Here is a 13,968-nt window from a genome sequence, read left to right as displayed (position 1 = left end):
ATCTGATAAGCAGGTATTCATTCCTTAAATGTTATTTCATGAATAAACAAACCTACTAAGAATTGATCTGGTTCTCCTGTTACTGTCTAATGGCACAGTAACAAATGAGCAGTAGGAGAACCAGAGAGGGCATTCCAGACTTCAGCTAATTACAGGACATGAAATACCTGGAATCACTTGTAAAGATACCATATGAATATATCAGTATAGCATTATTCTATTGTTTATGCCATTTCCTCATGAATATCGGCGATTTGGAAGGAATATATAAAAAAAAATTGCTGGCAGTTGGTCAGTTTCTCAGTCCTCTCTCAATCACCATAATAACCATCTCTGTTGTCTATGCTTTCTTTGAGTAGTCACCTCTAGGGTTGTGTCAGCACTGAAAACAAGTCAACACTAGAAAAAGGAAACTGCACATTCTACCCCCATTCTTCCCTAACCACATTGCATCACTGTCACCGTGTCAGGTGGTTATCAGTAAATATATGAAGTGGAGGTGGGAAGTTCCACTTATACTCATTTTATGCTAATAAAAATATTTTTTCCAGTTTTCTTTCCATTTCAAGTTCCTCAGGTGGAAAACAGGATTGGTACTTGTTAAATTTTTTTTTAAGATTTTATTTATTTTTTTGTCAGAGAGAGAGAGAGAGAGAACACACAAGCAGGAGGAATGGCAGGCAGAGGGAGAAGCAGACTCCCCGCTGAGCAAGGAGCCCAATGCAGGACTCCATTCTAGGACTGTGGGATCATGACCTGAGCCAAAGGCAGATGTTTAACTGATTGAGCCACCCAGGCATCCTGGTACTTGTTAAATTTTTAAGGATGTATATAACAATTGAGGCACACCGCTGAAATGATTAGTGAGGTTACAGGTTTTAGTATGTCATTGATAAGCTGGGCTTGTTGTCAATGGAACTATCTTTTTTTACTGGTCCTTTAAATTTTCTTTCCACAGTAGTTCTAGGAAGATTGACATAAATGAGAAACGAGGACACCAGATGGAAAAAGCTTAATGAGGTTTACCTGTACTCTCTCTCTCTCTTTTTTTTTTTTTTTTAAAGATTTTATTTATTTATTTGACAGAGATAGAAACAGCCAGTGAGAGAGGGAACACAAGCAGGGGGAGTGGGAGAAGAAGAAGCAGGCTCATAGTGGAGGAGCCTGATGTGGGGCTCGATCCCATAACGCCGGGATCACGCCCTGAGCCGAAGGCAGACACCCAACCGCTGTGCCACCCAGGCGCCCCACCTGTACCCTCTTTTGGTGTATGATTCTTAAAGCTTAAGTTTAGCCTTCAGAAGTAGAATTTGAAGGTTAGGGAAACAATTATTTTATTTTCTTAATTTGGAAAACTGGGACATTGTAGTTCAATTCCTCTCATGCTATGCCAGGAATCTACACTGCAAAAGGAAATGAAGAATTTTCATGAACATGTTGACAATTCTTGTCATTGTTTGTATATTTCAATGAAGAGGTTTTTATTCTAAAAGTTGTTTTCTATCCTCCCTTGCAGTTTTCACCTCAATCCTGACTTCTCTGCACTGGAAGACCGGGGTTCAATTCTTTAGAACTGTTGTTAAATCCCCTTTGGAGGTTTGATTTAGTCTAAGAATTGCCTGACTGGTCAGTGTGATTGCTCTGTTTTAGCTAATTATTTGACTCCTCTTTTGAGAAGACACCCCAAGGGTGGGAAGCTGTTTAAAAGCAAAGGCTGCTTGGAGGCTACCAACCACATTCCCTTTGACTAGGTTGAGTCCTTCTTGGATCAAAGGAATGGGTAAGGAAGAGGTAATTCCTGGAAGAAAGGCAGCAGGATAAATCAGATCTGGCCTGGGTCCCTTCCTAAGCCTGACCTGGCCAGACCTTGGAGCATTCCTAAAGCACTAACATTCATGTAGCAAATCTGTGTGAATTGTGGTTGCTGTCCGTCTTTCCTGACAGGCCATGTGGATACTAAAAACAGTGAAAAAGGCATCTCTCTGGTGCAAATAACACAGTGCCCTTGGACACATTTGCCTTCCGTGTGTTCACCCAGTTGGTTCAGTGGATGACAAGTGTGGCACTAACCTGACCTTGGGCATGAGGAGAGGTCATATGGTTGTGGTTGTGGCCCTCCAGTGACTGCCCTCCCTTTTTAGTGATATGTTTCAAATGTGTGGTCTGCAATTATTACCATTTTCTGACAATGAATTTGGGCTGAGTCTAGAGCCTGGAGTTTGTGCACATGTCAGTATTGTGCTTAACTCCCCAACATCTTGTGGCCATAAATTAACTGCTGTGGAGGCCGGTTGCCATCAACTGACTCCTTTGGGTTGCTTCCTTCTCCAGCAGTTTTACTCCTCAAAGGGATGGCTTTCTACCCTTTTAATTTTCCCCCTCTTTTTTTCTCAAGTATTTCTACTGCACTCCCACTGTGGGTAGGCCAATGGGCAAAGAAAGAGGATTGATTACTTAGTGTTGTCCATTTTTGAGGGTCTAGGTGGAGAGGGAAAGTCTTACTCATTCAGGAGTCAATTCTATAGGAAGATGGACCATCTGATTATATTTCAGTTTCTTCTCACACCCACCGAGCTCTCTGAGGCATCCGTCCAGGCCAGTTGAAAGGAGGAACATGTGACTTGAGAGGATCCATCAATTGAGGGTGTATGATGCTTAGTGAGCCCCTGCAACAAAAGTTCAAAGCTCTTAATTGGGGAGCAGAGGGCAAAATGAAGTAGGATTGCCATTTGTTGAAATTCAAGCCAAAATTAGTCTCTGGACTGGCCTGCTCCTTGACCTCTAGCTTGATGGGTGTCGATCAGAAAGCATGCTCAAATTCTGAGTTGAAACTCTACTGTAGTTTAAGAAGGTCTGAAGATATGAAAGTCTGAGGCAGGTCACCTCCTTCAAAGTAAATGAATTAGGTGGGAAGCTAATTTTGTAAGAAAACGTAAATCTTTTTTTTTTTTTTTAAATAGCTACAGTGTTTGATCTAACAAGAAATGAGATTTGAGGGTTCACATAAAAAAGCAATTTTAAATACAATTATCTGATGCCAAGTTATTTTGAGTGTCTATTTTCCTATGAAGTAATAGATTATATATTAAAAAGAGCAATAAAATTTACTGAAAGCATTTTTGCAGAAAGAGTCATTGAATCTAATAGAAGAGCGAGTACACTTTGAGGTTATCTAATGTGTGGGCCGAGCACCAACTATGGATTTTTTTCTCTCAATCGTGAATTAGTACAAGGTATCAGATGTTAAGAAGTAAAAAAAATTTGTGAAATTTTAGTAGCTGAAAGAACAGAATATACTTCTCAAAATTTGTCTTGCTGTGTTAATCATTTGTCTTCATCTCCGGTCATGTTACACCAGTGCTGCAGCGTTTTTAAAAGAACACTGGCAGCGCATTGTCTAAAGTGCAATTCCCTCTAAACTATATGTGTTCAATTTAGACTTTATTGGTTTTTTTTTTAACGATTTTATTTTTAAGTAATCTCTACATCCTACGTGGGGCTTGAACTCAGAACCCTGGGATCAAGAGTTGCACGCTCTACAGACTGAGCCATCCAGGTGCCCCTAATTTAAATTTCCATAACACTTCTCACTTGAGTATTGTGCCTGTGGATTAAAATGATTTTTTGCAGCCAAACACACTATAAAAAGAATTATTTAGTTTTGTCTTCCTTTTCCTGGCTTGCATCTCATCTTTTGTTTCCCAAGTTGAACACTTAAAAAAAAATCCCCCTAAAAGAAAAGAAATAAAATATATTTTCCTCTTGAGGAGGTTATACACTAGATAAGGTTTTTACCTGGATGCCCATAATTTTGGAGATCCTGTTTACAGACTCCTTTGGTTTCTTGCACACTGTACAGTCACCTGAACTTGAGGGCGTGGTGCTAGAAATGCCCATTTTATGAAGTGTCCATAAATCCCAGGTTGTCAGAGAAAGTCTGGGATCTCTCTTTTTGGCTTAGGTGACAAACCATTCAGCTTTTAACCCCAAAGCAAATCTTTTAGCCTTTGCCAAAGGTGAGTCTTAACAGAGGAAAGATCTAAAGATATATTTTTAAAAATTCAGTAATTCGTATATTTCAAGGATTTTTCCTTGCTGTTTTTAAGGGTTAGTTTACTTTCTTAGAACTTCGACAAAATGTGTTTTTGCATTGACTTTTTCCCCCTGCGTCTTTCTTTTCTTTTCTTTTCTTTTCTTTTCTTTTCTTTTTCTCTTTCTTTCTTTCTTTCTTTCTTTCTTTCTTTCTTTCTTGTTTAATTTATTTAAGTAATCTCTACACCCAATGTGGGGCTCGAACTCACGACCCCAAAATCAAGAGCCAGCCAGGTGCCCCTCCTTGTGTTTTTCTAAGATGAGATCTGTACAAGAGGGTTAGAAGGTTGCATCTGCTATTTTACTGATTTCCACAAACACCACTTTTAGAGAAAGAAGCCTGAGATCTGTACCTTTAGAAAAGCTGTATTTATCAGAAATTCCTATTTCAGGAATTTATCAGTTCTGCCCAAGTAACCCTTACACCACTGTGTGGAGGTTTGTGGATCTCTTGTTTATTTTTCGAAATTTGAGGGAATCATTTCCCTTGCAGAACCAGTATCAACTCTATAATCCCTGAGCTAATGTGTTAATTGTAGTGGCATTTTAAGCTTAGGGCATATGCTAACATCTCATTTCCCCCTTCCATCCATAATAATGATAAAAGCTTTCCTATAATTCAAATGAAGGCTCAATATTGAGAGCTTTCCTTTACACAGCCCCTCCCTGCCCTGCAACAAAGGGTCCCCACCGAGCCTCCTGAGAACAGCAGTCACCTGTGGAGCCTTAAATCCACAAACCCTGGGATCTAGACAACCAGGAACCCAGACACCTTGTGAAAGAAGCCAAGCAGATCTTCCCTCTTTCTTTTTCTCCCCACCCTTTCCATTTCTCTATCAACAATATCAATAACTAACATTTATTAAGCACTTACCATGTACCAGGCAATGTGCACAGTTTTTGGTGAATTTTTTTGCCCTATGTTACAAATTAGGATGCTGAACCAGAGAAGTAATTTTTTTTCTTTTTTTTTAAAGGTTTTGTTTTTAAGTAATCTCCACGCCCAATGTGGGGCTCATACTCACAACCCCGAGATCAAGTTGCATGCTCCACTGACTGAGCCAGCCAGGCGCCCCAATTTTTCAAAATCACAGAGCTTGTAAGTGCTAGGACAGAGAGTGCAAGTTATTGACCACAGAATTACAGTCTCCTTCCCCAGCACTGGGGAGGGGCCCACTCCTAAACACTTCAGTCCATCCCTTGAAAAACAAACAAACAAAAGGCTACCATATTTTAATAAAGGATACAGGTAAAACCTCTCTGAATCATAATGGTATAGTCAGTCTAAACACCCGCCATCCCTGCCCCCCTAGGATGCAGGTGCAAAAAGCAGGAAGTAGAAAATTCACAGTGTTTCTGATTTGAGTTTATAGCCACTTATTTTAGTTTTCTATTCTATGTGGAGTAGGTTACCACTTCTGCAACTAGCAGGGGGATCGATAACAATTTCTATGACATTTAAATGATCGAATACTTTTTGAAGCTCTGGCTTGCTCTGTTCACAGACAGAGGCCAAATCAACTTTCCTGCTTCAGTTGAGCTTATAGTGGAGAGTGGTGTCCGTAAGATGAAAAAGCATTGATCGAGTATAAACTATAAGCCATATGTTATACTAAGCCCTTTATATTTATCTTAAATAAGCTTCTGGTAAACCGCCAAGGGAGTTGGCATTATTGCCCCTGCAGCTCTATCAGGATGTAAAGTGAGTAAGAAAATTTCATTTGGTACATCTCTTTTATGGGAGATGGTGTGGGAATGGGCATAATCAAGAAAGATTAGCATAAACTCAGGGATGGGGGTGGGGGCTAGAAAGAGATCATCTGTCCCTTTTTGTCATTCTAGACTCATTACAGACATTGCTAATCAGTAACATCACTCTTTTCTTTAAGGGCCCACCACCAATTTACTAGGAATGAAACTCATTTGCCGTGCTCGATCTAGCATGTGATGTGTACAGAGTTGGCTTTAAGAGCCCCTAGTAGATGGTGGTTTTGTAAACCTGTGACGGTATGTGTGTGGGGTCCTTTTTGCCTAGATTATGGAAGGGCTATAAAGATCTTTTATCCGGACTTTTTGCTTTGGAGGGCAGACTTTGTATGAAGAGAATGTGAAATGGGTGTAGCAGGAGAGAGATCATGATCATAAACTATGTAGCTAGAAAAAAAATCTCACACGGGATAGAGGGTCTTGCAAAGCATATTCACCTATAAGATACTGTGAAGTAACAAATGACTTTATGCAGAATACCCACATTTGCAAGTCAGGGACTTGGGGTGGGTCAAACTGTGGCATGTAAGTCTGAATGTTTTCAGCTCGAACTGGCTAAATCTTCCAGGACCTCAAATAGAATTTTGGGAGCCAAGTAGGGAGTAAATGATTGAAAAAAAGATGAATTGCAATCATGTGAACCGAACTTCACTTTGTTCAGTCTAAATGTACACAAAAATGAATATTTGGAAAATTGAATTATTTAAAACCTATAGCATAGAAGTTTGCTAAAATAATAGAGCCCTTTGGGGAATATTTCCCTAAAGGATCAAACATTTATTAATTATATCTATTTTATCTTTTGCTCTTGTGTATTTTAACAGTTCTCACTTGTATAAAGTAGAATATATATTTTTAATTATATTTATACAAATCAAACTCGTTTATCTCCTTTATCAAAAGGGTAAAATGCTATTTATTTATTCATTATTTCTTCATTATGAATGCAGTGCAGTGCCCGAGGTCATGATTTCGGATGGAGCCCCACCTAGGGCTCATCCCGCTCAGCAGGGAGTCTGCTTGTCTCCTCTCCCTCTACCCCTTCCCCTGCTTGTACACGCTCACGTCCGTGCGGGCTCTCTCTCTCTTTCTCAAATAAATAAATAAATCTTAAAAAAATTCACTTGATAAGTTGATAACTTCTGTAAGGTATGGAGGAAGGAAGAATACATTGAAACTTTGGTGGTTGGGAAATAGTATTTAAGAGTAATATACTCAAAGTGGTCCGAATTGGTGTATGGTTGGATGAAGAAACACTTTCTTAACATCAGCATTCTTCTGTATTAATTTAATACTCAATTTCATTAACATGAGTACTGAAGAAAGGGTATTAGCATTTTCTTTGCTTTGAGTCTTAGTTCTTCATTTTATTTGAAAATGCAGTGGAAAGAAATATTCATACCCTTTGGCTTTAAAGCATTAGTTTAAAACAAACAAAAAGAATCAGACCCATAAGAACAGAACAGACTGATGGTAGCCGGAGGGAAGGGGGGGAGGGGCAAAATGGGGGAAGGGCAGTGGGAGACACAGGCTGCCAGCTATGGAATGAATAAGTCACGAGAATAAAAGACACAGCAGAAGGAATACAGTCGATGATAGGGTGGCAGCGTGTTATGGTGACAGATGGTAGCTGCACTTGCGGTGAGCAGAGCACAATGTGTAGAGAAGCTGAATCACTGTGTTGTACACCTGAAACCAACGTAACATTGTCAACTATACTCAGATAAAACAATATTTAAAAAAGCATTAGCTTAGTAACTATGGGATATTTTCTCCATGATAACACAAACACTTGAAGATAAGAATGCCCAAAGAAGACAAAAATTCAGTGTTGTATATCAAAGCATTTGAAGGGGGACTGTGGGAAAAAGCAAAGAAGGGAGGAAAGAGGGGAAGGACCAAGGGGAGAGAGAGAGAGAGAGAGAGAGAGAGAGAGAGAGAAAGAAGAAAAAAAAGAAAATGACTGGGTAGTAAAAAAAAAGGTACACATTTTCTTAAGAGTCACACCCATAGATCAAATCTGATGTTATGGGCCTGTCACTCATGAAGTTCCATCTACAAACCCCGAAGGCAACCAATACAAACCTGCATGGAAAGCCTGTGTGTCATTAACTACTATTAATAATGTAGAAGGTTTGGATGACTTGTTAGAAGTTATTTATATTCTTTTAGAATGCCCAATATCATTGCAGGTGTTTCATTCTGGACAAGCTGTGTTACCTTTCCTGAGAGACCAACCCTTCGAGAATGACAAGAGGAAATATTATGTTTTCCTCCCTATTCTCTTTTACCACTATAAAAATATTTTGAATATGCTAATAAGGATACGGTGTAAATTATTGTTTACAGTATCTATTTGTATAACCTATGGACTCAAAAAGAAAAACTAACTTTTTGAAAATTAATACGGCATAGAACCTGTTTTCGGTACCCATCCTGTCTAGAAGAAAGGCTTTCATGGTCAAATACGTTTTGGAGATGCTGTACTCTATTCCCCTGTTAGAAAGTCTCATTGCATATTGTTACAAAAGGCCCTGAGATGTGTGACAATTTAAAAAATTCAAAACTGTTTAACTTTGTTTTAGTTAACTTCCCCCAGGTTTATGTGATCATGCATTCTTTCATCAGTAACACCTATTAACATGATACGGATTAGAATTCCTTGGAATTCACTCAGGGGATCTTTCCCAATATGCAAAGGATAATTTATTATTTGGGGGAGTGGTTCAGAGACAAACATTGTAATTGAGGTAGATATGTATTTATTTTTATGTGTTAGGAAAATGCATATCTCATTCATGATTTTATGGATACTGTTGCTTAGACTGAAGCTAAGTTTGTGTATGGAAAAATGGGTAGATTTAAAGAAAATATACAGTGAATAATAACGTATAGATACGGCAGAATCATGAGGGCGGTAGGTGAGTATCTGAAGATTGGGAAATATAAATAGGTTGCAGTAATTAGAATATATATATATTCAGACTCATCATCAGGACACATGGGGAAGAGGGATAATAGCTCTCTGGTTCTGGCTTAAAATAATTTTGTGACCTGAGAAGAGAAGTCTGTTCTGGACCTCAGTTTCCTTATCTGTAAACAGGGAGAGCTGGATTGGAGAATGTCTTCAGCGCAACAACATTGCTGTGAAGGGAAAGCGACAGTGGCAGTCTGATCTTCTAACTCCCCTCAGGCCCGCTGGGGCTCAGGGAAAGCTCCTTTATTTTTGAGCAGCTGGAGAATTCTAATTCCGTAGCTATCTGTATCAGGAAAACAGTGGCCAAATGTTGCACTGACCGCACCTTGGTGAATGTTGGCTGGGCTGTCACGCTCTTGCTTTGGTTCCTGGGTGGCAGTGAAGCAGAACACTTTGTTCTTTGGGATCTCTTCACGCCCTTTCCTCAGAGTAGCCGAGCCAGGTTCCTGGCGTTGAGCTCTTTGTGTGAATGGAGCACCGTGGGGTTCTAGCTTCAGGGAATGCTCTGACTGGCTCGTGGAGGAGACTCTCTGGAGGGCTAGGCTTGCTTTCTTTGGTTTTAAGACTTCACCCCACCTCCCCTGGGTCTTTTGTTGTTATTTTGGAGAATCAACTTACATATAGTGTAATACTTAGTCTAACAATCTGGTCTTGTTTTAACGTTTCAAAAATATTTCCTTGTTTTCCTTTTTACTTTTACCACCAGTGTATAAATATTAGCAGATAGATGTATCACAATTCACTTAATAGTTCCCGTATTTTGATTATTTTTTTGGGTTTATATTTTGCATGTTGGGAGTTGAGCTTTCCCATATTGAAGATTATTTCCTTGGGATAGATTCTGAGAAGTGGAATTACTAGGTCAACGGGTGTATGATTGTTTTAAAACCTTTGGCCAGGTAAGGATTGTCAAATTGCTTTCCAAAAGGCTTGCATCTATTTATATCCTCCAAAAGCAATGTATATAAGAATGACCATTTAAGTTCAACAGCCATCAACACCTGAAGGTTAATAACTTGAAAGGCAAGAAATACTATGTTTTTTATAAAACTCCTCAAAAGGTTGTATTTTTTAAAAGGTCAATTAAATTTTTTTGAAGGACACTCTGTATACAGAAATGTTCACATATCACAATTGTTTAGCTTGATGAATTTTCACAAAGAACACAACTTTGTAACTAACACCTAGATCAAGAAACATCTCCTCTGTACCCAGCTGTCCTTGTGCTCACTTCCAGTTCAAAGACCTTTTTGTGTGCTAAAACCTTTAAGAAAGAAAACTGACCTTGCTTTGACCCATTTAGTTATGAGAGCCAGCGCTAAGTTTTTGAATTATGAAGGGGGAATATTTTGAAAGGCTTATATGTGTTTAACGCTGTTACTGTCCTCATAAAGTAAAATGGTAGGTTTATAATTCTGACTCTCTTTTGAAATGGTTTGATGTCATTTGGCTATCAAAGCAGATAACTTCACAATTACTCAAGAGTTTTTATGCAAGCCATAATAGTGTATCCTATAATGCAGGTACTTAAGCTGTAGTGTGTATAAATATGGATTGTCTCCTTGCTTATTTAACACACAAATTCATGGGGCCCAGCTAAGACTCACTGAATCAGCATTTGCATTTTCACGAGCACGTGGGTGGTGCTGGTGCATGCAGTGGCCCCTGGACCACACTTCAGTAACACTGCTCTAGAGGGTAAATGTCTCTTTTGAAGAAAGACGTTCTGCAAATGTTGGTAATTGAAGAACTTAACTAAGACAACCCTTCTAAATTGTATGACCTCAGTTTTTAAAAACATGTAATAAAATAGGGGCGCTTGGGTGGCTCATTTGGTTAAGTGTCTGACTTTGGCTCGGGTCATGGTCTTGGGGTCCTGGGATGAGCCCCGAATCAGGCTCCCTGCTTAGTGTGGAGTCTGCTTTTCCCTCTTTTCTCCTTCCACTCGTGCTCTCTCTCTCTCTCTCTTAAATAAGTAAATGGAATCTTTTTTTTAAAAAAACAAAAACACGTAGTAAAATATCCTTTTCATCCTTCAGACCTTTGTGGGCTTTGCTACTGTGGACCTAGACACGTGGTGTTTAACATAGGGGTGGTGCAGTTTGTGTAACCGGAACAGGAAACGTCTAGTGCAAAACACACCCCTTGATTGCAAAATCTCTGGAACTGACCTGGTAGAATGGATCTAGCTTTTCAAAGGATCACCCTTAGCTTGTTTATCTTGGCAATCTTATGGGTATGATCTGTATTATTGTGGTAGCTAGGTGAAACACTGTAACTTAAGGTTTTAACCTGACTGTACATATAGCAATAAAACGGAAACAAACAAACAACTGACTGGCTCCCTCCCAAATGCATGCTGTTTAACCGAAGTTTACCTCTTTGGTACTGCAGCTTTGCAAGTGGATCATTTTGTAGAAAGATTGATAATTCAAATTTTTAGTCAGAAGAGAACTTTAGAAAATTATTCCTCTGTTTCTTCTCTCTAGATAGTGAAGAACACTAAAGTTCGTATGTTTTTGGAGAGTCATTTTAGGAAAAGCAGAGTGCTGGGGCACCCGGGTGGCTCAGTGGCATCCGACTCTTGGTTTCAGCCCAGGTCATGATCTCAGGGTTCTGGAATCAAGCCCCAAGTGAGGCTCTGTGTTCAGGGTGGAGTCAGCTTGTCCTTCTCCCTCTGCTCCTCTCCCTCCCCCTGCTCGTACTCTCTCTTGCTCTCTCTCTCCAACTATCTCTAAAGTGAATAAATAGAATCTTGGAAAAAAAAAAAAAGAAAGAAAAAGCAGAGTGCTTGCTAAGTAGTCAGATATTAGGTAATAATTCATAGAAAAATTTTATGGAGTTTGGCTTTTGCTTTCAATTATCTTTTTTTTTTTTAAGATTTTACTTATTTATTCATGAGTGACAGAGAGAGAGAGGCAGAGGGAGAAGCAGACTCCCCATGGAACAGGGAGCCTGATGCAGGACTTGATGCCAGGACCCTGGGATCACGACCCAAGCTGAAGGCAGATGCCCACCCGACTGAGCCACCCAGGCACCCCACTTTCAGGGATCTTAATCAGAGGTTTGCTTGTTCTGCTGGACTTGATGGGCTTAAGTCATATTGATTCTGATCCCTCAATATTGCTTGAATCTACCTACTCCTGTCCACCTCCACCATTGCCCTGGGCTGATGCACCTCTTTCTCCCTTGTGGTCTGCAGCCAGGGGCTCCTAACTGGTTCCCTTTGTATTCTTGCCCCCTTCCAATCTGTTCTCCCATTACTATCAGAGTGGCCTTTTTTAATAAAATAAATTGGATCATGTCATTCTTCTACCTCAAATCCTTCAGAGGCTTTCTTCGAGTGCAAAGTCCTTATCATGGCCTACAAATTCCTTCATCATCTGCTTCTGGGCTCCCTTTTCCAACCTCAGCTCAATCCCATCTCTCTCTTGCTCATTACATTCAAGATGTTCTTTAACCAGTGCAAACCTTTTCTTAACTCAAGGCCCTCGTGCAGGCTGTTCTCTCTGCCTGGAAGTCTCTTCCTACAGTTTTTGCTTGGCTAACTCCTGCCCCTCTTTTCTATCTATGTTCAAATGCCGCATTCTTAGAGTGATCCTTGAAGTCTAAATTATGTCTCTCCAGTGTTTCTCCTCATCGTGTATTCTTTTTCTCTCAGTACTTATCACAATTTATAAATGTAAACGTATGTGTTTGTTGGTATCTGTTTTTCTCACTAGTGTGTTTTGAGAGAAAAATTTAAGGTTATGTTGTTCATCATTGTATCCCCAGTGCCTAGCATAGCACCTGGCCCTTATAAGTACAAGTAAAGATTTATAATTACCCAATGTGTAAGTTATCTACTGCTGTGTAACAAATGAAAGCATGCATTTAGACATTTACTTAAAAGAACAAACAGTTCTTATGCTTCGGTGAGCCAGGAATTTAAAAATTTAACTCATTTTTCTATTTTCTGTGGGTTATTAAGGTTGTTGGCAGAAGGCCTCCATTACATGCCTCACGGCGACTCTATAGGGCTGTTGGAATGTTTCTCAGACATGGCAGCTGGCTTTTTCCAAAGGGATGATTCAAAAAATAAAGAGAACTTTGGCTGTCACATATTGTCACTTTTACTACATCCTACTTGTTGAAAGAAAGTCACCAAATACAGGTCACACTTAAAGGGAAAGGAAATTGGCTCCGTCTTTGGAAGGGAGGGGTGTCAGAGAATAGGTGGGCAGTTTTGGAAACCACCGCAGTTCTTCCTCTCACCACAAATTACTTGTATTGCCTCAACATGCAAAATATACTAAACTCCTCCTACTGTCCCCCAAGAATTGTATTCATTTGAATTATGAGCTTGAAATGTGGGATGTTAGCTTCAAAATCAGGCCCAAGTGTGGAGAGACAAGTTCTTGGGTGTAGTCCCTTAAGTGTAGCTCCTTTAATACCATCCCTCTTGATTTTAAGATCTATGAACTGACGAGACAAGTTATCTACTCCACCCACAGCCAATCTACAATGGTGGGATGGGCCTAGCATAACAGCTGTAGACAATTCTGTCAAAAAGGGGGCAAACGGATGTGCACCGCAGTCCATGGTCCAAGGCAATTCTGAAATCCAGCTGGGCACAGATTAATAGTTCTTAATTAGGAATCAAGGCTTGGAAATAATGCGGCAAGGCTCTTTGTTTTTATTTTTAAGCTCTGAGCCTTTTTTATTTTCCCCAATAAAAGGTATGTGTTAGCAGCTGAGTAGTCTTTTGTAGCTAACTTCCTGCTTGTAGAAGTTTGGGGGTATAAAGTCCTCTTTTCACTTTATATTCTCTCTATCCCTTTTAGTCCCAGCGGGTGGTGTCTATGTCAATGTGATGGAAGTAAAAACATAAGTATTTACAAGACACAGAAATTATATGGAGGAAGAGATTAATTATACTGTGGGCAGGAAGGGACTGGGACGGCTCCAAGACAGATGATATTTAAGCAGCATTTTTAAGAATGAGTAGAATCGATTAGGAAGACCACACAGAGAGGATCAATCTGAACATAGGACAGAACATGTACAGAAGTACCATCGGACTGAAATTGTAACGTATATACAGGGACATATGTGTAACTTGCTATTGATAGAACATATGGCATTACAAGACT

At 39.6% G+C, this 13,968-nt stretch overlaps 1 long non-coding RNA gene across 1 annotated transcript in view; it reads left to right on the top strand.

The window, feature by feature from the left end:
• Positions 1-13,968, top strand: part of LOC113260925 (uncharacterized) — a 106,292-nt gene that overhangs the window by 1,256 nt on the left and 91,068 nt on the right. The gene's annotated exons all lie outside the window — the stretch shown is intronic.

The sequence above is a fragment of the Ursus arctos genome, unplaced genomic scaffold (genome assembly GCF_023065955.2).
Source record: "Ursus arctos isolate Adak ecotype North America unplaced genomic scaffold, UrsArc2.0 scaffold_15, whole genome shotgun sequence".
NCBI classification, from domain to species: domain Eukaryota; kingdom Metazoa; phylum Chordata; class Mammalia; order Carnivora; family Ursidae; genus Ursus; species Ursus arctos.
Note: the sequence above shows the minus strand (reverse complement) of the source record. Positions and strands in the feature narration are given on the sequence as shown.